The sequence below is a fragment of the Heterodontus francisci genome, chromosome 7 (genome assembly GCF_036365525.1).
Source record: "Heterodontus francisci isolate sHetFra1 chromosome 7, sHetFra1.hap1, whole genome shotgun sequence".
NCBI classification, from domain to species: domain Eukaryota; kingdom Metazoa; phylum Chordata; class Chondrichthyes; order Heterodontiformes; family Heterodontidae; genus Heterodontus; species Heterodontus francisci.
This window is the reverse complement of record NC_090377.1, coordinates 30,218,391-30,245,699: the sequence shown is the minus strand read 5'-3', so window position 1 is coordinate 30,245,699 and position 27,309 is coordinate 30,218,391. Positions and strand designations below refer to the sequence as shown.

General features: G+C 45.0%; 1 protein-coding gene across 13 annotated transcripts in view; it reads left to right on the top strand.

The window, feature by feature from the left end:
* The window catches only part of LOC137371914 (methyl-CpG-binding domain protein 5-like), a 321,882-nt gene that overhangs the window by 60,088 nt on the left and 234,485 nt on the right, over positions 1-27,309 (top strand). Inside the window, exon 1 of one of the 13 annotated variants that reach the window (XM_068034968.1) lies at positions 4,800-4,996. The exons of 11 other annotated variants lie outside the window; for them this stretch is intronic. The gene's annotated coding sequence lies outside the window, so the exon portion shown is untranslated. Of the gene's footprint in view, positions 1-4,799; positions 4,997-20,072; positions 20,134-27,309 lie in introns of those variants that run through there. One more of the 13 variants, XM_068034965.1, reaches the window with a different exon arrangement.

Below are 27,309 nucleotides of genomic sequence, written 5' to 3'. Positions count from 1 at the left end.
GACACAGGAAGGTAATAGGTCCGAGACTGATGCAGTGGAATTGGCTAGGATTCAGTTAGAAATGAAAAAACTGGAGCTTCAGCAGGAGTTGGAAATGAAAAAACTTGAGGCAGAAAAAGAATTAAGAAAACTTGAATTGGAGGAAAGGGAGAAAGAGAGCATTTCGGAGAGAAAGTGAAAGAGAAGAGAGGGAATTTAGGTTAAAAGAGGTGGAACTAAAACAAAGGGGTTGTCTTAAATCCAGGGAAAATTCGGGTCAGGAAGAATCTGAATTTAGATCAGGAGCCAGCGAGAAGTTGTTTCAATTTATACAGGCTCTTTCTAAGTTTGAGAAAAGGGACATAGAGGCATTTTTCATATCTTGTGAAAAAATAGCCAAACAGATGAAATGGCGGAAAGAAAGCTGGACATTGCTCATGCAGGGCAGGCTGGTAGGCAGAGCTCATGAAGCTGATGCCATGCTTTCTGAAGAGGCTTCTGCAGATTATGAGATGGCAAAAAAGGCTTTGCTCTCTGCGTATGTGTTAGTCCCTGAAGCTTACCGTCAGAAGTTTAAGAACTTACGGAGATTGACTGGGCAGACGTATTTAGAATTTGAGAGGGTGAAGCAAATGAATTTTGACCGTTGGAAGCGGGTATTAAAGATAGAAAGCACATACGAGAATCTTCGAGAATTGATTCTCTTAGAAGAGTTTAAAAACTCCATTCCTTCAGTAGTGAGAACTCATAGATAACCTGAAAGTTTTGAAAGCCAGGCAAGCAGCAGCAATTGCTGATGATTTTGAGCTTGTGAATAAACCAACCTATTTTGTCCGTCACCCTCATAAACCCGAGAAGGATAGAAAGTGGGAGAATGAAAGGAAGGCAAGAAGCCGGGGACAAGAAGGAACAGCTGGGAATGCCTCAGGATCACCACCTCAGGTCAGAAAGGAAGGTGATTTCGATTTTAGATTTAGAGATTATAGCACTGAAACAGGCCCTTCGGCCCACCGGGTCTGTGCCGACCATTAACCACCCATTTATACTAATCCTACACTAATCCCATATTCCTACTACATCCTCACCTGTCCCTATATTCCCCTACCACCTACCTATACTAGGAGCAATTTATAATGGCCAATTTACCTATCAACCTGCAAGTCTTTTGGGCTGTGGGAGGAAACCGGAGCACACGGAGGAAACCCAGGGAGAACTTGCAAACTCCACACAGGCAGTACCCAGAATTGAACCCGGGTCGCTGCAGCTGTGAGGCTGCGGTGCTAACCACTGCGCCGCCCTGAGGGTAGAAGTGACATTCGCAAGCCAAAGTGTTATCATTGCAACAAAACGGGTCATCTTCGTTCAGAGTGCTAGAAATTGCGAGGTAAACCTATAGGACTTTTAGGGGTACGCGAAGTTAGTGCAGAGTAAAAGACTCTGACTGAGAGTATAGCAGACCAGGCTATAGCTTGAACGACAGCTGTGAATGTGAAAGCAGAAACTAAAACTAAGAGGAGTGTAGAGGATAAGAATAAAATACCTGAGAGTTGCAATGATTTTTTGTCAAAGGGGAGAGTAACTCCGTATCCTGTAAGTGAGGCAGGAAAACCTATCATTATACTCAGGGATACAGGAGATACCCAAACGCTGGGGAATGACATGAGGTTTCCACCAGAGAGCTCCTTGAAGGCTAAAGCTTTAGTTAATGGAATTGGCAGGATGTGTGTACCCGTACCTTTGTATAAAGTATGCCTAGAGAGTGACTTAATAACTGGGGTAGTAACTGTAGGTGTTGTCCACATTTTACCTCGGAAATGATTTGGCAGGATCAAATATATCAGTTTCTCCTATGGTTGCAGAGGAACCATGTGAAATTAAGAAAACTGAGCAATTACATGAACAATGGATATCACAGGGGCAGGAATGGATGTTGGATGTTCCGGGGTTTAGATGTTTCAAAAGGAATAGGGAGGGAGGTAAAAGAGGTGGGGGAGTGGCATTGCTAATCCGGGATAGTATCACAGCTGCAGAAAGGGAGGTCGTTGAGGAGGGTTTGTCCACTGAGTCATTATGGGTGGAAGTCAGAAACAGGAAAGGAGCAGTCACTTTATTGGGAGTTTTCTATAGACCCCCCAATAGCAACAGAGACACGGAGGAACAGATTGGGAGGCAGATTTTGGAAAGGTGCAGAAGTAACAGGGTTGTTGTCATGGGTGACTTCAACTTCCCTAATATTGATTGGAACCTCCTTAGTGCAAATAGTTTGGATGGAGCAGTTTTTGTCAGGTGTGTCCAGGAAGGTTTCCTGACTCAATATGTAGATAGGCCGACTAGAGGGGAGGCTATGTTGGATTTGGTGCTTGACAACGAACCAGGCCAGGTGGCAGATCTCTCGGTGGGAGAGCATTTCGGTGATAGTGATCATAACTCCCTGACCTTTACTATAGTCATGGAGAGGGATAGGAGCAGACGGGATGGGAAAGTATTTACTTGGGGGAGGGGAAATTACAATGCTATTGGGCAGGAACTGGGGAGCACAAATTGGGAACAGATGTTCTCAGAGAAATGCACGACAGAAATGTGGAGGTTGTTTAGGGAGCACTTGCTGCGACTGCTGGATAGGTTTGTCCCGATGAGGCAAGGAAGGGATGGTAGGGTGAAGGAACCTTGGATGACAAGAGATGTGGAACAGCTAGTCAAGAGGAAGAAGGAAGCTTACTTAAGGTTGAGGAAGCAAGGATCAGACAGGGCTCTAGAGGGTTACAAGGTAGCCAGGAAGGAACTGGGAAATGGACTTAGGAGAGCTAGATGGGGACATGAAAAAGTCTTGGATAGGATTAAGGAAAATCCCAAGGCGTTCTACACTTATGTGAGGAACAAGAGGATGGCCAGAGTGAGGGTAGGGCCGATCAGGGGTAGTGGAGGGAACTTGTGCCTGGAGTCGGAGGAGGTAGAGGAGGTCCTAAATGAATACTTTGCTTCAGTATTCACTAGTGAGAGGGACCTGGTCGTTTGTGAGGACAGCGTGAAACAGGCTGATATGCTCGAACAGGTTGAGGTTAAGAGGGAGGATGTGCTGGAAATTTTGCAAGACATGAGGACAGATAAGTCCACGGGGCCAGACGGGATATACCCAAGGATATTACGGGAAGCAAGGGAAGAGATTGCCGCTCCTTTGGCGATGATCTTTGCGTCCTCACTATCCACTGGAGTAGTACCAGATGATTGGAGGGTGGCAAATGTTATTCCCTTGTTCAAGAAAGGGAATAGGGATAACCCTTGGAATTATAGACCAGTCAGTCTTACATCGGTAGTGGGCAAATTATTGGAGAGGATTCTGAGAGACAGGATTTATGATTATTTGGAAAAGCATAGTTTGATTAGAGACAGTCAGCATGGCTTTGTGAGGGGCAGGTCATGCCTCACAAGCCTTATTCAATTCTTTGAAGATGTGACAAAACACGTTGATGAAGGAAGAGCAGTGGATGTGGTGTATATGGATTTTAGCAAGGCGTTTGATAAGGTTCCCCATGGTAGGCTCATCCAGAAAGTAAGGAGGCATGGGATACAGGGAATGTTGGCTGTCTGGATACAGAATTGGCTGGCCCATAGAAGACAGAGGGTGGTGGTAGATGGTAAGTATTCAGCCTGGAGCTCGGTGACCAGTGGTGTTCCGCAGGGATCTGTTCTGGGACCTCTGCTCTTTGTGATTTTTATAAATGACTTGGATGAGGAAGTGGAAGGCTGGGTTAGCAAGTTTGCCGATGACACGAAGGTTGCTGGAGTTGTGGATAGTGTGGAAGGCTGTTGTAGGTTGCAATGGGACATTGACAGGATGCAGAGCTGGGCTGAGAAGTGACAGATGGAGTTCAACCTGGAAAAGTGTGAAGTGATTCATTTTGGAAGGTCGAATTTGAATGCAGAATACAGGCTTAAAGACAGGATTCTTGGCAGTGTGGAGGAACAGAGGGATCTTGGGGTCCATGTCCATAGATCGCTCAAAGTTGCCACCCAAGTTGATAGGGTTGTTAAAGCATATGGTGTGTTGGCTTTCATTAACAGGGGGATTGAGTTTAAGAGCCGCGAGGTTATGCTGCAGCTTTATAAAGCCCTGGTTAGACCACACTTGGAATATTGTGTTCAGTTCTGGTCGCCTCATTATAGGAAGGATGTGGAAGCTTTAGAGAGGGTGCAGAGGAGATTTACCAGGATGCTGCCTGGACTGGAGGGCATGTCTTACGAAGAAAGGTTGGGGGAGCTAGGGCTTTTCTCATTGGAGCGAAAAAGGATGAGAGGTGACTTGATAGAGGGGTACAAGATGATGAGAGGCATAGATAGAGTGGATAGCCAGAGACTTTTTCCCAGGGTGGAAAGGGCTATCACCAGGGGGCATAATTTTAAGGTGATTGGAGGAAGGTTTCAGGGAGATGTCAGAGGTAGGTTCTTTACACAGAGAGTGGTGGGTGCGTGGAATGCACTGCCAGCGGTGGTGGTAGAAGCAGATACATTCGGGACATTTAAGCGACTCTTGGATAGGTACATGGATGATAGTAGTATGAAGGGTATGTAGGTAGTTTAATCCTAGAGTAGGTTAAAGGTTCGGCACAACATCGTGGGCAGAAGGGCCTGTACTGTGCTGTACTGTTCTATGTTCCGAGAATATTTTGTGCGTGTGTAGTTACCCGAGCAATGGCTAAACAGGATCCATTGTCGGAGGTAAAAGGGGCACCACAAATAGATAATCAGGCATCTGAAACCTTATTTGGGGATTTAGATAATCCAAATGAGATTTTTAACCGATTGTTATCATTGCAGCACAGCAAGCTGATCCAGAGATCTACCAAATAGCACAGATGGCTCTCTCAGAAGCTGAGGTGAAAGGAGTTCCGGAAGGCTATTATATGGCAAATGGGGTTTTGAGGAGGAAATGGAGACCACCTCATAGACCTGCCGACGAAGACTGGACAGTTGTTGAACAGATAGCGGTACCACCTAAATATCGACAAGGATTATTAAGGTTAGCACACGAGATTCCTTTTGCAAGACATAGGGGAATTCGGAAGACCAAATCACACATAAACAAACATTATTCCTGGCCAGGTCTTACAAAGGATGTGAGACAATTTTGTAGGGCATGCCACACCTGTGAAGCGGTGGGAAAACCACAACCTACCATAAAACCAGGGGATGAGGTATTAGTGTTACCATCACAGGGAGAACCAGTGAAAGTACGGTTCAGTGGCCCATATAGAGTGATCAAAAGAGTGGGTAAGGTAGATTACTTGATTGACACCCTTGATCGCCGGAAGAAGAACCGGTTGTGTCACATTAATTTGCTCAAACAGCATTACCGCAGGGAGGAGGATAAGCCAGAACAGGTATGTCAGGTAATCGGGGCTGTGGAGAAGGAAAACGATAGTGAGGATGAGGCAGAATTAGACCGAGGAAGTTCTCAGATTGAACCTCCAACTGTCCCATTAGCGAATGCAGAATGGCTAGGAAAATTAAACAGTAGGCTTTTACACTTAGAGGCAAAACAGCATGAAGTCCTAACCAGGGTTTTCACAATGTTTCAAAAAGTTTGTAGGGATAAGCCAGGATGTACAATCTTAGCCACACATGATGTGGGTATAGGGGGAGCCATTCCTTTAAAATGACTTTCTTGTTGCTTGGGTCCAGACAGACAGGCCCAAGTGGAAGCAGAGGTACAATGCATGCTGAAGAGCAGCTTAGCTGAACATAGTCAGGATAGCTGGAATTCGCAGATGGTCTTGATGATTAAACCTGGTGGGACGGCTCAAACTTGCATAGACTCTAGAAAAGTCACTGTGGTAAAGAAGGTAGACTCCTACCCAAATTCTCATTTAAAGGACTTTATGGACAGAGTGGGCAACTTAAAGAGACAGATGTGTTGGAAGGATACTGTCAAATTCCTTTGATACCCCAGGGTAAGAAAAAATCAGCTTCTGTTACACCGGACAGAGTTTTCCAGTGTCAAGTCATGCCACATAGGCTAAGGGGTATTCGAGAAACTTCTCAGAGAATAGTGAACCCAGCAGTGGTCAGTGCTCCGAGCTGTACAGCTTACCTGGCTCAGGTGATGGACAATAGGGATACTTGGAAGGAAAACACGAAACAATTGGAAGACTATGCTTGTAAATTAGAAATGGGTTAATGGGAACAACCTTTTGAAAATGTAAAGCCGAAGTGTTCTGGTGGAACTTGTTGCTGTCGTCTAAACATTTATTTTTAGAAGTGTATATATCTGTAAATGTGTGGAAAAAGTTAGAGATTTTTCAATTTGTTTTTTTTTACCCATTGTAATGAAACTCATTTCAGGAATGGCGTTTCATTCCGCTAGGGTCGGTGGTGTCATGGTCCTATAGTGTTTTTTTGGGAATATGTGGTTTGCCTTTAAGGATTGCTAAGCATCAGTATTGCTTTAAGAACTGGCAAGCCTCAGGAGTTATTGAAAGGTGCATTTTCGGTTGCCGTTAGAAACAGCCATTTGGAGACTGCGATTCAAAGGATGCATTCTCGTTACCATAGATACAGCCACTGGGAATGGTTCTCATGCGATACATTTGTTACAATTCGGTTTTGAACTGGCTTTTAGTTGAAGACAGTTTGTTCTAACACAGATACAGAGGACACATGGACACAGACAGCTCTGGTGTTTAGCAGCACCACAGCCTCACAGCTCCAGCGACCCGGGTTCAGTTCTGGGTACTGCCTGTGTGGAGTTTGCAAGTTCTCCCTGTGTCTGCGTGGGTTTCCTTCGGGTGCTCCGGTTTCCTCCCACAACCAAAAGACTTGCAGGTTGATAGGTAAATTGGCCATTAGAAATTGCCCTTAGTATAGGTAGGTGGTAGGGGAATATAGGGACAGGTGAGGATGTGGTAGGAATATGGGATTAATGTAGATTAGTATAAATGGGTGGTTAATGGTCGGCACAGAGTTGGTGGGCCGAAGGGCCTGTTTCAGTGCTGTATCTCTAAATCTAAAATCTAAAAAATCACACCTGAAAAAGAGCTCTCAACCATTTAAACTGAAGGAATAGGATATTAGTCTGTTTAATTATTATGTCTCAAAATTTAAAAAAAAGTCAAGCCAAAACACAGATCTCTGGTAGTTTTAATTGAAGAAAGGGAAGTTAGACTGTGACAATCTTTTGTCCCTCAAAAACTCTAAAGTCAGCTTGATTCCATTGAAAGTGTTTGCAAGTTGTTAATTGTTGAAATTCGCTGGAGAAGGAAAGCATCACCTACTGCTGAAGCTAGACTACGGACTGTTCTACTGTGGAAGAACTTTTTCCCACATCGGACGACTGTGAGGACCTTGAGCAACATACTGTGAGGACTTAAAGCAACATTGGACTGTAAATTTGCAAGGACTCTAATTTTTTCTATTTTAAATGTTGTCTATAATCTTAGTACTGTTTAAGAATTTAGTTCATTCTAATTGAAGAGTTAATTTGTTGATTTAAAGCCACCTGGTTTGGTTAGCCTCATTCGGGGGTTAATAGATGGTACAATTTGGCTGGGTCTTTCTTTAATTTGGCAAGTTTTAAATGATATGTTAGCTGATCTTTGGAGCAACGGGATTGAATTAACAGTGTGTTTCTCCCACCACAATCAGACTCGTATATTTTGATTGGGGGCTTTGACAGGAGCGGTCAGTCATAACAATGCTTATTGTCACTTTGGTGCACAAGGTGAAAATGAGAATAACTAACACGTTTTAGTATAACGAGGGGATTAAAATAACTAAATTTGGAACAGGGAAAAGAAACACATCATTATATCTGGCTCTTCGTATTCAACAAAAGGAACTGAACCAAGAACTCTAGTTATATTGATTCAGAATTTGCAAGATTTTGACGGTGAACTGTCCGCATCAGCGCAAAATCCAGACCAATGTTGAGCTGAATCTGGCTGCCATCTTTTAAGCTGTTCTGGGGACAAAACAGGTCATCTCAGTACTTTTCCTGAAAAGCAAGCATGCATTTCCAAATTATTTTGGCCTCTGAGAAATTGTTGCCTATTTTTTCAGTAGTTTGTATGGGGAGTAGAGGTGCGCTGATGCTATCTGCTGACATCATGCTGTTTGCTACTGTGCACACAAATGATTTTTTGAAATATTCATTCATATGTCATCACTAATCGGCGGGCAGCCATAAAGACAGGGCTAAATTGTGGCGAGTCGAAGAGACTTAGTAGTTGGCAGGAAAAAAGACAGAGGATCAAGGGGAGAGCCAACTGTGCAACAGCCCCGACAAACAAATTTCTCTGCAGCACCTGTGGAAGAGCTTGTCACTCCAGAATTGGCCTTTATAGCCACTCCAGGCGCTGCTTCACAAACCACTAACCACCTCCAGGCGCGTATCCATTGTCTCTCGAGATAAGGAGGCCCAAAAGAATCTTAAAACAGCAGTGATGAATAATGTTACATACACCTTAACTGTGGAGAGAGTTTCAGTACAAATGCAGCTGCTTTTTGAGCTATTTGCCCTTCCCCCTTTAAGGATCAATTGGTTTGCACTATGCATTGTCATCTTTTGACTTATATTCTTATAGTGCTGACCTTTGCTCTTTTTTCATTGGTTCAAATCAGTCACAGTATTTTGCATGTTACAGAAATGAATCGCACTGCCAACAGTAGAATAAAATTAAATATCCTGGTACTGGAAGTGCAATTTTAATTTTTTTTCCCTTGCTGGTAAGATGCTTTAGTTTGTATTTGTTTTTTAAATATAGCCTTTATTTGGTGCCATAGTATTCTCTTTTTAAATAAAGTTTATTAATTTCCCCTGCTGCTGTCAGTGCAGTTTTAAAGTTGGCTTTATCATTTAACAAAATACAAAGTCCAAAAAAGTGAAGTACTTACATCTTTGAACATTAAGCTATGACAGTTTTAACTTCTACATTTTTTGTTGGCTAACTGTAATTTTGTACCTTCTTAAAATCCACAAACAGGACTGTCCTGGTAGACCCATCATTTCAGCCTGTTCCTGCCCCACTGAACTTGTTTCTTCCTATCTTGACTCTATCTTTTCTCCCCTGGTCCATTCTCTTCCCACCTTCATCCGCGATTCTTCTGGCGCCCCTACGTAATTTTGACAATTTCCGGGTTCCTGGCCCTAACCGCCTCCTCTTCAGTGTGGACGTCCAATCTCTCTACACCTCCATCCCCAACCAGGACAGTCTGAGGACATTCCGTTTCTTCCTTGAACAGAGGCCCAACCAGTCCCCATCCATCACCACCCTCCTCTGCCTGGCTGAGCAACTTCTCACATTGAACAACTTCTCAATCTACTCCACTCACTTCCTTCAAGTAAAAGGTATTGCTATGAGTACCCGCATGGGTCCTAGTTATGTATGTCTTTTGTGGGATATGTTGAATATTCCTTGTTCCAGTCCTACTCGGGCCCCCTCCCCAACTCTTTTTCCGATACATTGATGACTGTATCGGTGCCATTTCCTGTCCCACCCCAAACTTGAAAACTTCAGTCAACTTTGCTTCCAATTTCCACCCTTCTCTCACCTTTACATGGTCCATCTCCGACACTTCCCTTCCATTCCCCGACTTCTCTGTCCCCGACTTCTCTGTCCCCGACTTCTCTGTCCCCGACTTCTCTGTCCCCGACTTCTCTGTCCCCGACTTCTCTGTCCCCGACTTCTCTGTCCCCGACTTCTCTGTCCCCGACTTCTCTGTCCCCGACTTCTCTGTCCCCGACTTCTCTGTCCCCGACTTCTCTGTCCCCGACTTCTCTGTCCCCGACTTCTCTGTCCCCGACTTCTCTGTCCCCGACTTCTCTGTCCCCGACTTCTCTGTCCCCGACTTCTCTGTCCCCGACTTCTCTGTCCCCGACTTTGGGGATAGACTGTCTACTGATATTCATTATACGCCCACCGACTCCCACGGCTACCTTGATTACTCTTTCTCACACCCTGTTTCCTGTAAGGACTCCATTCCATTCTCCCAGTTCTCCGTCTCCGACGTATCTGTTCTGATCATGGAACCTTCCACAACAGCGCTTGTGACATGTCTTCCTTTTTCCTTAACCAAGAATTCCCCACCACTGTGGTTGACGGGGCCCTCGACCGTGTCTGTGAAACATTAACTCTGCTTCTCTCTCCACGGGTGCTGCCTGATCTGCTGAGTATTTCCTGTACTTTCTGTATTTATTTGTAATTTTGTAGGTGCTATTGTAAATTATAATTATTTATGAAAGTCATAGTCATAGTTTTACAGCACAGAAACAGGCTCTTTGGCCCAACGAGCCTGTGCCGACCATCAAGCACCTGTCCTAACTAATCCCATTTCCCTGCACTTGGCCCGTAGCCTTGTATGTTATGCCGTTTTAAGTGCTCATCTAAATATTTCTTGAATATTGTGAGTGTTCCTGCCTCTACCACTCCTTCAGGCAGTGTGTTCCAGATTCCAACCACCCTCTGGGTGAAAACATTCCTCCTTAACTCCCCTCTAAACCTCCTGTCCCTTACCTTAAGCCTATGCCCCATGGTTATTGACCCCTCCGCTAAGGGAAAATGTTTCTTCCTATCTGTCCCATCAATGCCCCTCATAATTTTGTATACCTCAATCAGGTCCCCCCTCAGCCTTCTCCACTCCAAGGAAAACAACCCCAGTCTATCTAGTCGGTCTTCATAACTGAAATGCTCCAGCCCAGGCAACATCCTGTGAATCTCCTCTGCATCCTCTCCACTTCAATCACATCCTTCCTATAGTGTGGCGACCAGAACTGTACACAGTACTCCAACTGTGGCCTAACCAGCGTTTTATTCAGCTCCATCATAACCCCCCTACTCTTATATTCTATGCCTCGGCTAATCAAGGCAAGTATCCCGTAAGCCTTCCTAACCACCTTATCTACCTGTGCTGCTGCTTTCAAGGTCCCTCTGACCCCCTGTACTCCCTACTGTCTTACCATCCATTGTGTATTCCATTGCTTTGTAAGACCTCCTAAAGTGCATCACCTCACACTTCTCAGGATTAAACTCAATTTGCCACTGCTCCACCCATCTTACCAGCCCATCTATATCGTCCTGTAGTCTAAGGCTTTCCTCTTCACTATTTATGACACCACCAACTTTCGTGTCGTCTGCGCACTTACTGATCATACCTCTTATATTCATGTCTAAATCATTAATATACACTACAGACAGTAAGGGCCCCAGCACCAATCCCTGCAGTACACCATTGGTCACAGGCTTCCACTTGCAGAAACAACCCTCTCCCATCACCCTCTGCCTCCTGCCACTAAGCCAATTTTGAATCCAATTTGCCAAATTACCCTGGATCCCATGGGCCTTTACTTTCTTAACCAATCTCCCATGTGGGACCTTATCAAAAGCCTTACTGAAGTCCATGTAGACTACATCAACTGCTTTACCCTCATCTACACCTCTAGTCACCTCCTCGAAAAATTCAATCAAATTTGTTGGACACAATCTTCCCCTGACAAAGACATGCTGACTATCCCTGATTAATCCCTGCCTTTCCAAGTGGAGATTAATCCTGTCTCACAGAATTTTTTCCAATAATTTCCATACCACTGATGTTAGACTCACTGGCCTGTAATTACCTGGTTTATCCCTGCTACCCTTCTTAAATAATGGTACCACATTCGCTGTCCTCCAATCCTCTGGTACCTTTCCTGTGGCCAGAGAGGATTTGAAAATTTGTGTCAGAGGCCCGGCTATCTCCTCCCTTGCCTCGCATAGCAGCCTGGAATACATCTCATCTGGGCCTGGGGATTTATCCACCTTCAAGCCTGCTAAAACAGCTAATACTTCCTCCTTTTCAATGCTAATTTGATCAAGTATATCGCAATCCCTTTTCCTGATCAGTGCACCTACATCGTTCTTCTCCATAGTGAGCACAGATGAAAAGAAATCGTTCAAAACCTCCCCTATGTCCTCCGGCTCCACACCACAGATTGCCTCTATGATTCCTAATGGGCCCTACTTTTTCCCTGGTTATTCTCTTGCCCCTAACATACTTATAAAACGCCTTGGGATTTTCCTTTATCTTGTCTGCCAGTGATTTTTCATGCCCCCTCTTTGCTCTCCTAATTATTTTTTTAAGTACTCCCCTGCACTTTCTATACTCCTCTAGGGCCTCCGCTGTTTTCAGCACTCTGAATCTGCCGTACACCAGCTTTTTTTCCCTTATCCAATCCTCTATATCCCTTGACCTCCAAGGTTCCCTTGACCTGTTGGTCCTATTCTTCACTTTTACAGGAACATGCTGCACCTGAACCCTCACAATTTCCCTTCTAAACAACTCCCGCTGGTCTGATGTAGACTTTCCTGTAAGAAGCTGCTCCAGTTCACTTTGGCCAGATCCTGTTTTGTCATATTGAAATCTGCCTTCCCCCAATTCAGTGTTCTTATTTCCGATCCCTCTATGTCCTTTTCCATAACAATCTTAAATCTGACAGAGTTATGGTCACTATCCCCGAAATGCACCCCCACTGCCACTCCTACCACTTGTCCGCCATCATTCCCGAGGATTAAGTCCAGTAACGCCCCTCCTCTTGTAAGACTCTCTACGTGCTGGCTCAAAAAGCTCTACTGAATACACTAGAAGAATTCCGCCCCCTTTAAGCTTTCTGCACTAATACTATCCCCTCTAATATAGGGAAAGTTGAAATCCCCTACTATTATTACCCTATTATTTATGCACCTCCCTGAGATTTGCCTACATATCTGCTCCTCTGTCTCTCCCTGACTATTTGGAGGCCTGTAGTACTCTCTCAGCCAAGTGACTGCCCCCTTTTTGTTCTTAAGTTCTACCCATATGGCCTCATTTGAGGAACCTTCTAGGATATCATCCCTTCTTACTGCAGTAATTGTCTCTTTAATCAACAGTGCAATGCCACCTCCCCTTGTACCCCCTCCCCTATCACGTCTGAAGATTCTATACCCTAGAATATTAAGCTGCCCAGTCCTGCCCTTCCCTCAACCATGTCTCAGTAATAGCAATAATATCATATTCCCATGTGTTAATCAATGCCCTCAATTCATCTGCCTTATTAGTAAGAGTCCTTGTATTAAAATAGATACAATCCAGCCTTGCATTCTCTGCCTGAGCCTTAACAGGTCGACATTTACTGTGTCCTCCGGACTGACTTAGCTTCACATTAATATTTGATTGTACAACACCCTCTACTGTGCATCCACTCTGTATCCCATCCCCCTGCCAAATTATTTTAAATCCTTTTCCCCCCCCCCCCCCCCCCCCCCCCACTCTCTATCTCTTCCCCCCCCGCCACCCCCCTGAACAGCACTAGCAAACCTTCCAGCAAGGATGCTAATCCCGTTTTGGTTCAGGTGCAATCCGTCCATCTTATCCAGATCCCACCTTCACCAGAAACAGGCCCAGTGATCCAAGATCGAATGCCCTCCCTCCTGCACCATCTCCCCAACCATGCATTCATCTGCTGTAACCTCCTATTCATATACTCACTAGCCCGTGGCACCGGAAGAAACCCAGAGATTACAACCTTTCAGGTCCTACTTTTTAATCTGCTGCCTAGCTCCCTAAATTCTTTTTGCAGGACCTTATTCCTCTTTCTACCTATGTCATTGGTACCAACGTGGACCATGACCTCTGGTTGTACACCCTCACCCTCCAGAATACTTTGTAGCCGCTCAGTGATATCCGTGACCCTTGCACTAGGGAGGCAACATACCATCCTGGAATCACGTCTGCGACCACAGAAACTCCTATCTGTTCCTCTAACCATAGAATCCCCTACCACTATTGCCCTCTTGTCCCTTTTTTCCCAACCCAGCACAGCCAAGTCAGCCATGACATTCTCGGTGCATTCTCCGGAGGAACACTCTCTCCCATCAGTAGTCAGAACTGAATACTGGTTAGAAAGTGGGATGTCCTCTGGGGACTCCTTCACAACCTGCCCTGACTTCTTTGTCCATCCAGCAGCCACCCAGTACCCCCCAAACTGTGCTTGCTTAGGCACTGGCTTGACTACCTCCTGAAATGTGCCATCCACATAGTCCTCCACCTCGCGGATGCGCCACAGTGACTCCAGCTGCCGCTCAAGCTTCTGCAACCGGAGACACTTTCTGCAGACATGTTGGCCAATTTTTACAGATTCAACAACAATTCTACTTAAGTGAAGGAATGTCCTTTTTTTTTTAAACCTTTATTTAAGGTGTCGTGAATTTTGATTAGGAACATTTTTCCCTCCAAGAAATTGCATCTACTGTTTTATGAAAGTGTGGTTTTAGATCTACGTTTCAAAAATATTAAGTCTGGATTCCTTGTAATGGGTATCAAGGAAACCCACTTTATTTTTGTAGTGTTATAACTTAATTATCACACTTGACATTTTCAGAAGATTAATCCTTTGAGTTGACCCATAAATATGTTTTCAGACCTTTGACTGTTCCATGACTCCACCGTGCACTCTGGTTGTGTGTGCTTTTATTCATGACTCTCCCACTTCTTAGACTGCAAATGGATAAAAAATACTGCACGAGGCAGAACTTTGCTTGCATTACTTTGTAACCCCATACTATAATACAACAAAAACAAGAAATGCTGGAGTCACTCAGCATACTATAATACTTCCTTTGTTACAGTTTTCTTAGCATCTCAAAAGTGCAGGAGCTTCAGTTCATAATGATTGGGGTGAGAAGTTAACTGTTGTTTTTAAGGAATATTACCAGACACTGCTGACATTCCCTTTCTCAGAGCCACGAACAGTAATAATAACAGTGGCTTATTTAGTTCTACTGTCCATGTTGCAGAGTGATTTAAATATCTGTATATTGCCCAATGTTCTTTCATTTTTTTTGCTACCCAGTCCTTTTCTGGGATGAAAATTTAGCATTTATTTGGATTAATGTTCATTATTGGTTTGTCCGTCTGGGCACTTGAACTTGGCTCCAACATGATGTGAAAAGGAGAATTTTAAGCATGGCTCAGATGAACAGATCATTTACAAAGATGTAGTTTTTGAGCCAATGGTGAATCATGAATTTTTGAACTGAACCCAGTGAGCGCATTTTGCAGACTAAGGTGCCAACTCTGAATCTGTCCTTGAACTAATCCACTTTTGAGTGTTTGGGAGAGTAGCAGTGACCACAAAATATCAAATTTCTAGGCCTGAAGCATGTGAGAGTGGACATCAAGCTGGAGAATGTTCGAGATAGGATGGCACAAGGTCATGGAGAGTCTTGACAATTTTAAAAGAAATAATTTGGGGGCAGAGTATGTTTGCGAAGCGAGGATGGCAATGATGGGAGTGTCTTAAGCAAGCTGCAGTTTATCACAGATGATAAGCTTACAGAAGAAAAGAACACCTTGAATTCTATGTCTGGATGGATGATTGGTCAATGCTCAAAGGCACATTGAAGCAGCAGGTGTAAAGGGAAGGTAGGTTGTATTGAGTGACATCCATGTAAGCTTTGTCTGTTCATGACTTAAATAATACAGTATTATTTGCAGGATGATGTGTGATATTGCTATGCTGGTTTTTGAAAGCACTCATGCTGGCTGACTATTCAACAAAGCTGCTGGCCCTTTCTATTGGGGAAAAGTCTTTATCCTTGAGTTTTCATGGGAAGCGCTTTATAAACAGATTCCTTTTCCAGTGGTTCAGAGAGACATTAAAGATTATATGGCATTATTCACGAAATTTTCTTGTGCCCTGGCCACCCGAAGCCAATGCTGACTGTCATTCATCTATCTCGTGCCTGTGGGCCTTGCTGTGTGCAAAGTGCTGCAGTTTCTCCAGTCTTTTTCATCATTTGTCAGAATATCGCCTCATGTGACTCTGTGCCAAATTTTGTTAATATTCCTGCGAAGCACTTTGGAATGTTTCCTAAAGGGGAGGTGATGGCGTAGTGCCAATAGCCCCGGTCTCACTATCCAGAGTCCTTGGCTAATGCTACGGGGACGTGGGTTCAGATTCCACCATGGCAGAAGATGAAATTTGACTTCAACTAATAAATCTGGAATTAAAAAGCTCTTCTAATGATGGCCATGAAACCATTGTCGATTGTTGTAAAAACCCATCTGGTTCACTAATGTCCTTTAGGGAGGGAAATCTGCTGTCCTCCAGATCCACGGCAATGTGGCTGACTCTTAATGCCCTCTGAGATGGCCTAGCAAGTTGTATCAAACCGCTACAAAGTCAATAAGGAATGAAGCTGGACGGACCACCTGACCGAGGTACCGGAAACAACAACAGCAAACCCAGCCCTGTCATCCCTGCAAAGTCCTCCTTACTAACATCTAGGGCTTGTGCCAAAGTTGAGAGAGCTGTCCCACAGACTAGTCAAGCAGTAGCCTGACATAGTCATACTCACAGAATCATATCTTAGAGGCAATGTCCCAGATACCGCCATCACCATCCACGGGCATGTCCTGTCCCACCCAGCAGAGGTGGCTGCACAGTGGTATACAGTTGAGAGGGAATTGTCCTGGGAGTCCTCAACATCAACTCCGGACCCCATGAAGTCTCATGGCATCAGGTCAAACATGGTCAAGTACGACCTGCTGCTGATCTCACCTACCACCCTCCACTCACCCCCCCCCCCCCCCCCCCCCTTTTCAGCTGAGGAATCAGTACTCCTCCATGTTGAAAACCATTTGGAGGAAGCACTGAGGGTGGCAAGGGCACAGAATGTACTGTGGGTGGGGGGGCTTCTTTGTCCAACACCAAGAGTGGCTCAGTAGCACCATTACTGACCAAGCTGGCTGGGTCCTAAAGGACATAGCTGCTGCACTGGGACTGCAGCAGGTAGTGCAGGAACCAACAAGAGGGAAAAACATACTTGTCCTTGTGCTCACCAATCTGCCTGCCGCAGATGCATCTGTCCATGACTGTATTGGTAGGAGTGACCACCGCACAGTACTTGTGGAGACTAAGTCCCGTCTTCATATTGAGGATACACTACCACCGTGCTAAATGGGATAGACTTCGAACAGATCTAGTAACTCAAAGCTGGGTATCCATGAGGCGGTGAGCCATCAGCAGCAGCAGAATTGTCATTAACCACAATCTTTAATCTCATAGCCCGGCATATTCCCCATTCTACCATTACCATCAAGGTGGGCAATCAACCCTGGTTCAATGAAGAGTGCAGGAGGGCATGCCAGAAGCAGCACCAGACATGCCTCAAAATGGGGTATCAACCTGGTCAAGCTACAACCCAGACTACTTGTGTGACACACAGCATAAGCAGCATGCGATGTAGTTCCAAATCAGGATGGTGTGTGACTTGGAGGGGAACTTGCAGGTGGTGGTGTTCCCATGCATATGCTGCCCTTGTCCTTCTAGTTGGTAGAGGTTGCGGGTTTGGAAGGTGCTGTCTAAGGAGCCTTGGTGCATTGCTGCAGTGCATCTTGTTAATGGTACACACTGCTGCCACTGTGCGTCGGTGGTGGAGAGAGTGAATGTTTGTAGATGGGGTGCCAATCAAGCGAGCTGCTTTGTCCTGGTTGGTGTCGAGCTTCTTGAGTGTTGTTGGAGCTGCACCCATCCAGCAGCTGAAGATAGTTGGGCCTAGGACACTACCCTGAGGAGCTCCAGCAGTGATGTCCTAGATGTTTGACCTCCAACAACCACAACCATCTTCCTTTGCGCTAGGTATGACTCCAGCCAGCGGAGGCTGAACTCGAGCTGAGGTGAGAGTGACTGCCCTTGACATCAAGGCAGCATTTGACCGAGTATGGCATCAAGGAGCCCTAGCAAAACTGAAGTCAATGGGAATCAGGGAGAAAACACTCCACTGGTTGGAGTCATACCTAGTGCAAAAGAAGATGGTTGTGGTTTTTGGAGGTCAATTATCTCAGCTGCAGGACATCACTGCAGGAGTTCCTCAGGGTCGTGTCCGAGGCCCAATCATCTTCAGCTGCTTCATTAATGACCTTCCTTCAATCATAAAGTCAGAAGTGGGGATGTTCGCTGATTGCAGAATGTTCAGCACCATTTGCGACTCCTCAGATACTGAAGCAGTCCGTGTAGAAATGCAGCAAGACCTAGATATTATCCAAGCTTGGCCTGATAAGTGGCAAGTAACATTCGCGCCACACAAGTGTCAGGCATTGACTCTCTTAAACAAGTGATAATCTAATCATCTCCCCTTGATTTTCAATGCCATTACAATCGCTGAATCCCCCATTATCAACGTCCTGGAGGTTACCATTGACCAGGAATTGAACAGGAGTAGCCATATAAATACCATGGCAACAAGAGCAGGTCGGAGGCTAGGACTCCTGGGGCGGGTTACTCACCTCCTGATTCCCCAAAGCCTGTCCATCTGCAAGGCACAAGTCAGGAGTGTGATGGAATACTCTCCACTTGCCTGGATGGCTTCAACAACACTCGAGGCTCGACACCATCCAGGACAAAGCAGCCCGCTTGATTGGCACCCCATCTTCAAACATTCTCTCCCTCCGCCACCGATTCTTAGTGGCAGCAGTGTGTACCATCTATAAGATGCAATGCACCAAGGCTCCTTAGAAAGCACCTTCCAAACCCACGACCTTTCCCAACTAGAAGGACAAGGGCAGCAGATGCATGGGAACGCCACCACCTGCAAGTTCCCCTCCAAGCCACACACACCATCCTGACTTGGGACTATATCGACATTCCTTCACAGTCGATGGGTCAAAATCCTGGAACTCCCTTCCTAACAGTACTATACCCACACGGACTGCAGCGGTTCAAGAATGGGGTTCACCACCACCTTCTCGAGCAATTAGGGGTGGGCAATAAATGCTGGCCTAGCCAACAATAACCACATCCCATAAATGAATAAATGATTGAAGTGTTCCAGAATGATTTGAGATGTGATGAGGCAATCTATGAATGCAAGTTCTTCCTTTATTTCTTCAGTTCATTCCAATTAGATGAACAGGTAATTTTGCACAACTAAAAGCAGGGATAGAAAATCAATTACTTACGGCTTAATTTTAGTCTATTTGTCAAATGCTTAAAGGTTGCATCCATCTTAATTTTCAGATATTACAATTTTACATTCAAACAACTTCCCTGTTTTGATTTTGTTTGTTCAAAAAAAAATCGGTTAATTGATGCATTTAGTGAATCATTTGCGCATTGTTAGTTATGTATCCGCATTCCCCCATTCCATTATTGCCACTTAAGCTGCTTTTATAGTATACAAAACCTGTGCTGCTGCTCGCACAGAGGGGGCTGCAACCAAAAGTAAATTGCCTGATTTGTTAAAACCAGGCACTAGGATGACCCATTAATCCTGTCTTTTTAAAACGGCTCTTTTCGGCCTTAATGAATCCTAGCAGGTTTACCTTTGGGTTTCAGCCAACTGCATGGGACCTTGTGTCCCACCTGTATCTTTCCTACTTAGCTCTGTGCTGTGTACTCTTTTTAAATATGCTATTTTTCAAATACTTTTAGGTAGCAGTGTTGCTGTAGCAATATGCATAATATGGGACTGTTACATGTGGAAGCTTCTATATGAGGATGAATAAAGTTAAACTAGCATGTAAATCAGATTTGAAACTTTGATGCTGGACAGCAGATCAAAAGTTGCAGGTTGTTAAAAAAAAAAGCTATGGAGCTTGCCCTCAATATTTTAAACTAATCCCACGTTTTTGCCACACCAGTGGTGAATTTGATCATGTTTGTCCGTGCAGCTTAGTACTGGATGGCAAGAAATTCTGTTCGTTGACACGCTGCTGAATTAATTACATTTGGAGCTGAGGCAAGGGCATATTTACTAACTACCAGGAGGCTTAATGGTGGGGTAGGGAGGGAGGGAAGAGGGGGAAATAGGGGAATTTGGATATTATTACAGTGACATGGTACGAGGAAAATAGAACGTTCCTTGCAGCTGAATCAACATAGTATGCGTGGAGATCAGTATTTCTAGTGTTGGCAGACCTTGTAGATGTGTTTAAAATGCTTCTTTTCTGAGGCAATATTTATACTTTCACTGCATAAAGCTAAATTTAATGTTTTCAACTTGTTGACACTGGTATATTATAACTCAACAGACAGAATTTTTGCTTTGGATAAGATGTCTTGCACCATCAGGCCATGGGGATTTCATTTAACAGCTCCAGAATATGGAGCACATCTGTCAATTTCAGTCTTTGCCTAATGGACTAACAGATGTAAGTGAAACATTTGTTTTTTTCACATAATTATTACAGAAGGAACAGAAACAAATAGACTATGCATTCACTAGTTTATGATCAGTTTCGTTAGACTTGCAGTAAATACATGAATTAAATTTTGAACTGTTCCTAGTTTTCTGTTTTCTCCGAAACCCTCTGCCCCCCTCCTGTATGTTCATTGGCATGACAGTTGTTTCCTCACATGGTGGATTGGAGCTAAATTGTAGAAACTATTCTCAACCCGTGGTTCGTCAGAGAACCCGTTTCTCCATCTGTTTGATTTTTTTTCCCCATTTGTTCAGCTTTCATATGCAAATGGTGGTAATTGTGTTGAAGTTGCATCTCTTTTAGGGACAACACTGTCGAAGTTCTACTCTGCATTTTCCAGTCATTAGTTTTTTGCCCTGTTTTGTGTAGTGACTCCCTGTGGAATACATTGGGTTGCTGATATTCTGAATTCACCCCATTTGTCATGTGCTGAATTTGGAACAATGTTGGCAGTGCTGGAACAACTTACACATGTGCAGTTTGTGAGAATCAAATTACTGGCCAGAACAAACAGGAGGGTGGACACCTGCCTCATCAGCCTGGACCAGGGGAAGGCTTTTGACAGGATATCGCACACCTACATGATGGACGTGCTTTCCAAAATGGGATTAGGGGAGGGAATCTGCAATTTTATCAAACTGCTCTACACAAACATCGGTAGCGCAGTCTCAATCAGTGGGTGGGAATCAGAAAGTTTCCCGATCCAATCTGGAGTCAGACAGGGCTGTCCTCTCTCCCCGGTCTTGTTTGTTTGCTGTATTGAACCCTTTGCTGAGTCTATTAGGAAGGATGCGAGCATAAGAGGGGTGACAATCCCAGGCAGTGGAGGCACTCAGGTAAAAACCTCCCTGTACATGGATGACGTCGCCATCTTCTGCTCTGATCCGCTGTCCGTGCGCAGACTGATTAGCATCTGCGACCAGTTCGAACTGGCCTCGGGAGCCAAAGTTAACCACGGCAAGAGCGAGGCCATGTTCTTTGGGAACTAGGCTGACCGATTCTTTGTCCCCTTCACCGTCAGGTCAGACTACCTGAAGGTGCTGGGGATATGGTTCGGAAGGGCCGGGGCGTGCACCAAAACCTGGGAGGAGCGAGTAGCCAAGGTACAACAAAAGTTGAGCATGTGGGGGCAGCAATCTCTCTCCATTGTGGGTAAGAACCTGGTCATCAGGTGCGAGGCGCTCACGTTGTTGCTGTACGTGGCGCAGGTCTGGCCCATACCCCACACCTGCGCCGTGGCGGTCACCCGAGCCATTTTCCACTTCATCTGGGGATCCAAAATGGACCGGGTCCGGAGGGACACGATGTTCAAACCTCTGGATAAGGGTGGGAAAAATGTACCCAACGTGGCCCTAATCCTGATGACCACCTTAGTGTGCAGCTGCATCAAGCTGTGTGTAGACCTCCAGTACGCAAACTCCAAATGTCACTACGTGCTGAGATTTCTATCTGTCCCCGGTGTTGCGAAGGATGGGCCTGGTCACATTGCCGCGGAACGCTCCATGCAGTTGGACCGTTCCGTACCACCTATCCTTCGTGGAGCAGTTTCTGCGAGAAAACACCTTTGACCACCGATCCATCAGGCAGTGGTCTGCACGGAATGTCCTCAAGACCCTACGGGAAAAGGAGACGGTGGATCCTGTCAGATGGTTCCCGAGCAGACCGCCAAAGTCATTTGGCAGAATGCCTCATCACCAGAACTTTCAAACAAGCACCAAGATGTAGCTTGGCTGGTGGTGAGAAGAGCCCTCCCCGTCAGATCCTTCCTGCATGCCCGAAGTCTCGCCCCCTCCGCGCAATGCCCCCGCGGTGGCTGTGGTGGGGAAGAGACGGTTGCCCACCTCCTCCTGGAATGTGTCTTTGCAAAGCAGGTGTGGAAAGAGATGCAGTGGTTTTTGTCTAGGTTCATCCCAAGCAGCTCTGTAACACAGGAGTCTGTGCTCCACGGGCTGTTCCGAGGGACGCACACCGAGACAAACATCAACTGCTGCTGGAGGACTATCAATTCGGTGAAAGATGCCCTTTGGTCTGCCCGAAACTTGCTGGTCTTCCAGCGCAAAGAGTTGTCCACGACCGAATGTTGCAGACTGGCACATTCCAAGATCCAAGACTACGTGCTGAGGGACGCACTAAAGCTTGGAGCAGCCGCAGCAAAGGCTCAATAGGGAAAGACCACAGTGTAAGGTCCCCCCACCAAGCTGAACTGAGGGGCTGGATCCATGGGAAACCCCTCGAACTGTATCGGGAAAATTTTGTGTGCTGTAAAATGTAAAAATGTATATGGCATGACAAATGAAATGGAAGGGATGTGAGGCAACTCATGATTGTATTGAAGGAAACTGATCACCTTTGCACTGTTTGTATTTTTTGAATTGGTGCTGTTTGAAACTGGTAATGTAATTTTTACAGATTTTTATGAAAGTATATTTTGGAAATTTAAAAAAAACAAAGTAGCAGTCCCCTTGCCCGATGCTGCTGAGATACTTTGCCCTCAGAGGCAGAGAACAAAACTACCATGAGGTGATGTGCTGATTGCGACAAGCACAGAGCATCACCACATTTATAATAGCTGCCAGTGGAGAATATTGTATATGGGAGCATGTGTTTTTCAGTGATTTTTATATTATACACAAGCATAAACAGAGAGATTTACCAATCTGAGCTATTCTTTGTTCACTTTGAGAAAAGAATCGCAGGCAAATCGAATACACAATCGTCTTATTAGTTTTGTGGGCAGGAATCGCCATGGAAACTGGCAACCCATTCTACAACAAATTGTATTTATTTCGCATCTTTATCGTAGCAAAATGTTCCAAGGTGTTTCACAGGAAGAGTGATCAGACAGAGATTGATACTGAGCCAGAAGAGACATTAGGGCAGGTGACTGGTCAAAGAGGTATGTTTTAGAATGGATCTTCCTACAAGGAGAGAGGGGCGCAGAAATTTACAGAATTAATACAGCACAGAAAGAGGTCATGTGGCCCGTCGTGTCTGTGCCAGCTGTTCGTAAAAGCAGTTGACCTAGAGCCACTCCCCAGCCTTCTCCCCGTAGCCCTGTGCATTCCTCCTTTTCAGATAGCAATCCAATTCTTTCTTGCATGCCTCCATTGAACCTGCATCCTCCACACTCTCAGGCAGTGCATTCCAGATCCTAACAACTCACTGCATGAAAAAACTTTTCCTCATGTTGCTATGGCTTCATTTGCCAATTACCTTAAATCTGGGCCCTCTTGTTCTCGATCCTTCCAACAATGGGAAAAGTTTTTCCCTATCTACCCTGTCCGGACACTCACAATTTTGAATACCTCTATCAAATCTCCTCTCAAAACATTCCCAACCTCTCCAATCTGTCCACGTAACTGAAGTTCCTCATCACTCGAACCCTTCTTGTGAACCTTTTCTGCACTCCCTCCAATGCCTTCTCATCTTTCCTAAAGTGTGGCACCCAGAACTGGACACAACTCCAGTTGAGGCCACACCAATGTTCCAGACAAGTTTAACATAACTTCCTTGCTTTTATACTCTCTGCCCTCATTAGTGAAGCCCAGGATACTGTATGCTCTATTAACCACGCTCTCAACCTGTCCTGCCACCTTCAATGATTTACGCACATTTTTATCCCAGGTCCCTCTGCTCCCTCTTCCCCCTTTAGAATTGCACCCTTTATTTCATATTGTTTCTCCGTGTTCTTCCAACCAAAATGAATCACCTCATTTCTTTCAAGGTGAAATTCAGAGCTTAGGGCCCAGATAGCTGAAGGCTTGGCCATCAGTCGTGTGAAGGAAGTGGGGGATGAACAAGAGACTAGAGGAACACGGAGTTCCCAGAGTTGAATTGAATCATAAACTAACAAGTTGTGTATGTGTGAGTGCTGGAATTTTTAGTCTAATAGCAAATGGGTCTATTAAGCTGCAATGAACTTGAGGCTCAGTCTTCTCACATGGCCATAGGCTTCTGACAGAAAATGTTAATACAGGTATTTCAAAATCTCACAATACACAATTGCAAACAGCAGATTTTTAATGTCTTAATTTGTCCTTACTTCCCATTGTAAATGCTCAGCTAAGTGCAGAACCCAAGATATTAGTAAAAGGATTAATTTGATTTTTTTAATAAATTGATGGCTATTGTTGAATTTCCATTTTTAATTCAAAGAACAAAGAACAGTACAGAACAGGAGCAGGCCATTCGGCCCTCCAAGCCTGCGCCGATCTTGATGCCTGCCTAAACTAAAACCTTCTGCACTTCCGGCGACCGTATCCCTCTATTCCCATCCTATTCATGTATTTGTCAAGATGCCTCTTAAGCGTCACTATCGTACCTGCTTCCACCACCTACCCCGGCAGCAAGTTCCAGGCACTCGCCACCCTCTGTGTAAAGAACTTGCCTCGCACATCCCCTCTAAACTTTGCCCCTCGCACCTTAAACCTATGTCCCCTAGTAACTGACTCTTCCACCCTGGGAAAAAACTTCTGACTATCCACTCTGTCCATGACGCTCATAACTTTGTAAACCTCTATCATGTCGCCCCTCCACCTCCGTCGTTCCAGTGAAAACAATCCGAGTTTATCCAACCTCTCCTCAAAGCGAATGCCCTCCAGACCAGGCAACATCCTGGTAAACCTCCTCTGTACCCTCTCCAAAGCCTCCACGTCCTTCTGGTAGTGTGGCGACCAGAATTGCACGCAATATTCTAAGTGTGGCCTAACTAAGGTTCTGTACAGCTGCAGCATGACTTGCCAATTTTTATATTCTATGCCCCGACCGATTGAAGGCAAGCATGCCGTATGCCTTCTTGACAACCTTATCCACCTGCGATGCCACTTTCAGTGACCTGTGGACCTGAACGCCCAGATCTCTCTGCCTGTCAATACTCCTAAGGGTTCAGCCATCTACTGTATACCTCCCATCTGCGTTAGACCTTCCAAAATGCATTACCTCACATTTGTCCGGATTAAACTCCATCTGCCATTTCTCCGCCCAAGTCTCCAACCGATCTAAATCCTGCTGTATCCTCTGACAATCCTCAACACTATCCGCAACTCCACCAAACTTTGTGTCGTCTGCAAACTTACTAATCATACCAGCTACATTTTCCTCCAAATCATTTCTATATACTACAAACAGCAAAGGTCCCAGCACTGCTCCCTGCTGAACACCACTAGTCACATCCCTCCATTCAGAAAACCACCCTTCCACTGCTACCCTCTGTCTTCTATGACTGAGCCAGTTCTGTATCCATCTTGCCAGCTCACCTCTGATCCCACGTGACTTAACCTTTTGTACCAGTCTGCCATGAGGGACCTTGTCAAAGGCTTTACTGAAGTCCATATAGATAACATCCACTGCCCTTCCTTCATCAATCATCTTTGTCACTTCCTCAAAAAACTCAATCAAGTTCGTGAGACGTGGCCTCCCCTTCACAAAACCATGCTGCCTCTCGCTAATAAGTCCGTTTGTTTCCAAATGAGAGTAAATCCTGTCCCGAAGATTCCTCTCTAATAATTTCCCTCCCACTGACGTAAGGCTCACCGGCCTATAATTTCCTGGATTATCCTTGCTACCCTTCTTAAACAAAGGAACAACATTGGCTATTCTCCAGTCCTCTGGGCCCTCACCTGTAGCCAGTGAGGATGCAAAGATTTCTGTCAAGGCCCCAGCAATTTCTTCCCTGGCCTCCCTCAGTATTCTGGGGTAGATCCCATCAGGCCCTGGGGACTTATCTACCTTAATGCTTTGCAAGACACCCAACACCTCAGTCATTTGAATTGCACAATTGGTGATTTTCATTCCTGCTTACTGATTTGGTTTGTTCCCTACCTGTTCAGCTGTGATTTATTGCTGTTTGAGTTTGAAGTTTAATCCAAACAGGTGCAAGTGGCACACACATTTGCACATAAAAAGGTCCACTGTCTGAAGTGTGGCTGATGAAAAGCATGCAATGCGCACTGCAGTTGCTAGAAGTTGTTTACCTTTCATTTACTTTATCCTCCTCTCTCTTCCTGTACTTTTAATGGACTTTAGTGTGCAACAGATATCAGGTTGATTATTCAGCCTGGTTCTCACTTGTGTTTTGGAAGTTCAGAGGAGAAGCAAAATAAGTGCAGCAAAGGGAGAGCATGAGAAGAAACTGGCTGCCAGCATACAAGGAAATCCAAACGTCTTCTATAGGCATATAAGTAGTAAAAGGGTGATAAAAGGAGTAGAGCCAGTTATGGACCGAAAAGGTGATGTACGCATGGAGGTAGGGGACATGGCTGAGGTGCTATATGAGTACTTTTCATCTGTCTTTACCAATGTAGAAGATGCTGCCAAAATTATAGTGAAAGAGGAGATGGTTGAGATGCTGGATGGGCAAAAAATTGATGGAGATATTCGAAAGGCTGGCTGTACCAGGACCAGATCAGATGCATCTGAGGCACTGAGGGAAGTAAGGGTGGAAATTGCAAAGACACTGACCATAATCTTCCAATCCTGCTTCGATTCAGGGCTGGTGTCAGAGGATTGGAGAATTGCAAATGTTCTATCTGGGACAAAATTAACAGTCATTTGGACAAATGTGGCCGAAGGGCAAATTGTGTTTAACCAACATGATTGAGTTTTTCAATGAGGTAACAGAGAGGGTAATTCGGTTGATGTTTTGTATGGAGTTCCAAAAGGCAATTGATAAAGTGCCACATAACAGGCTTGTCAGCAAAGTAGAAGCCCATAAAATAAAAGGGACAATGACAGCATGGATACAAAGTTGGCTGAGTGACAGGGAAGAGAGTTGTGGTGAACAGTTGCTAATTTGGAATGGAGAAAGGTTTACAGTGGGGTTTCCCAGGGGTTGGAATTAGGAGCACTGCTTTTGGTGATCTATATTAATGACCAATTTGGGTGTGCAGGGCAAAATTTCAAAATTTGCAGATGAGACCAAACTTGGAAGTATTCTGAACTGTGAGAAGGATAGTGGTAGACTTTAAAAAGAGGGCATAGACAGGCTGCTGGAATGGGTGGGCACGTGCCAGATGGAATTTAATGCATACAAGTGTGAAGTGATACATTTTGGTAGAAAGAACAAGGAAAGGCGATATAAAATGGGCTGCATTTGCTGACAACGCAATCACTGGGTGGCACAGTACT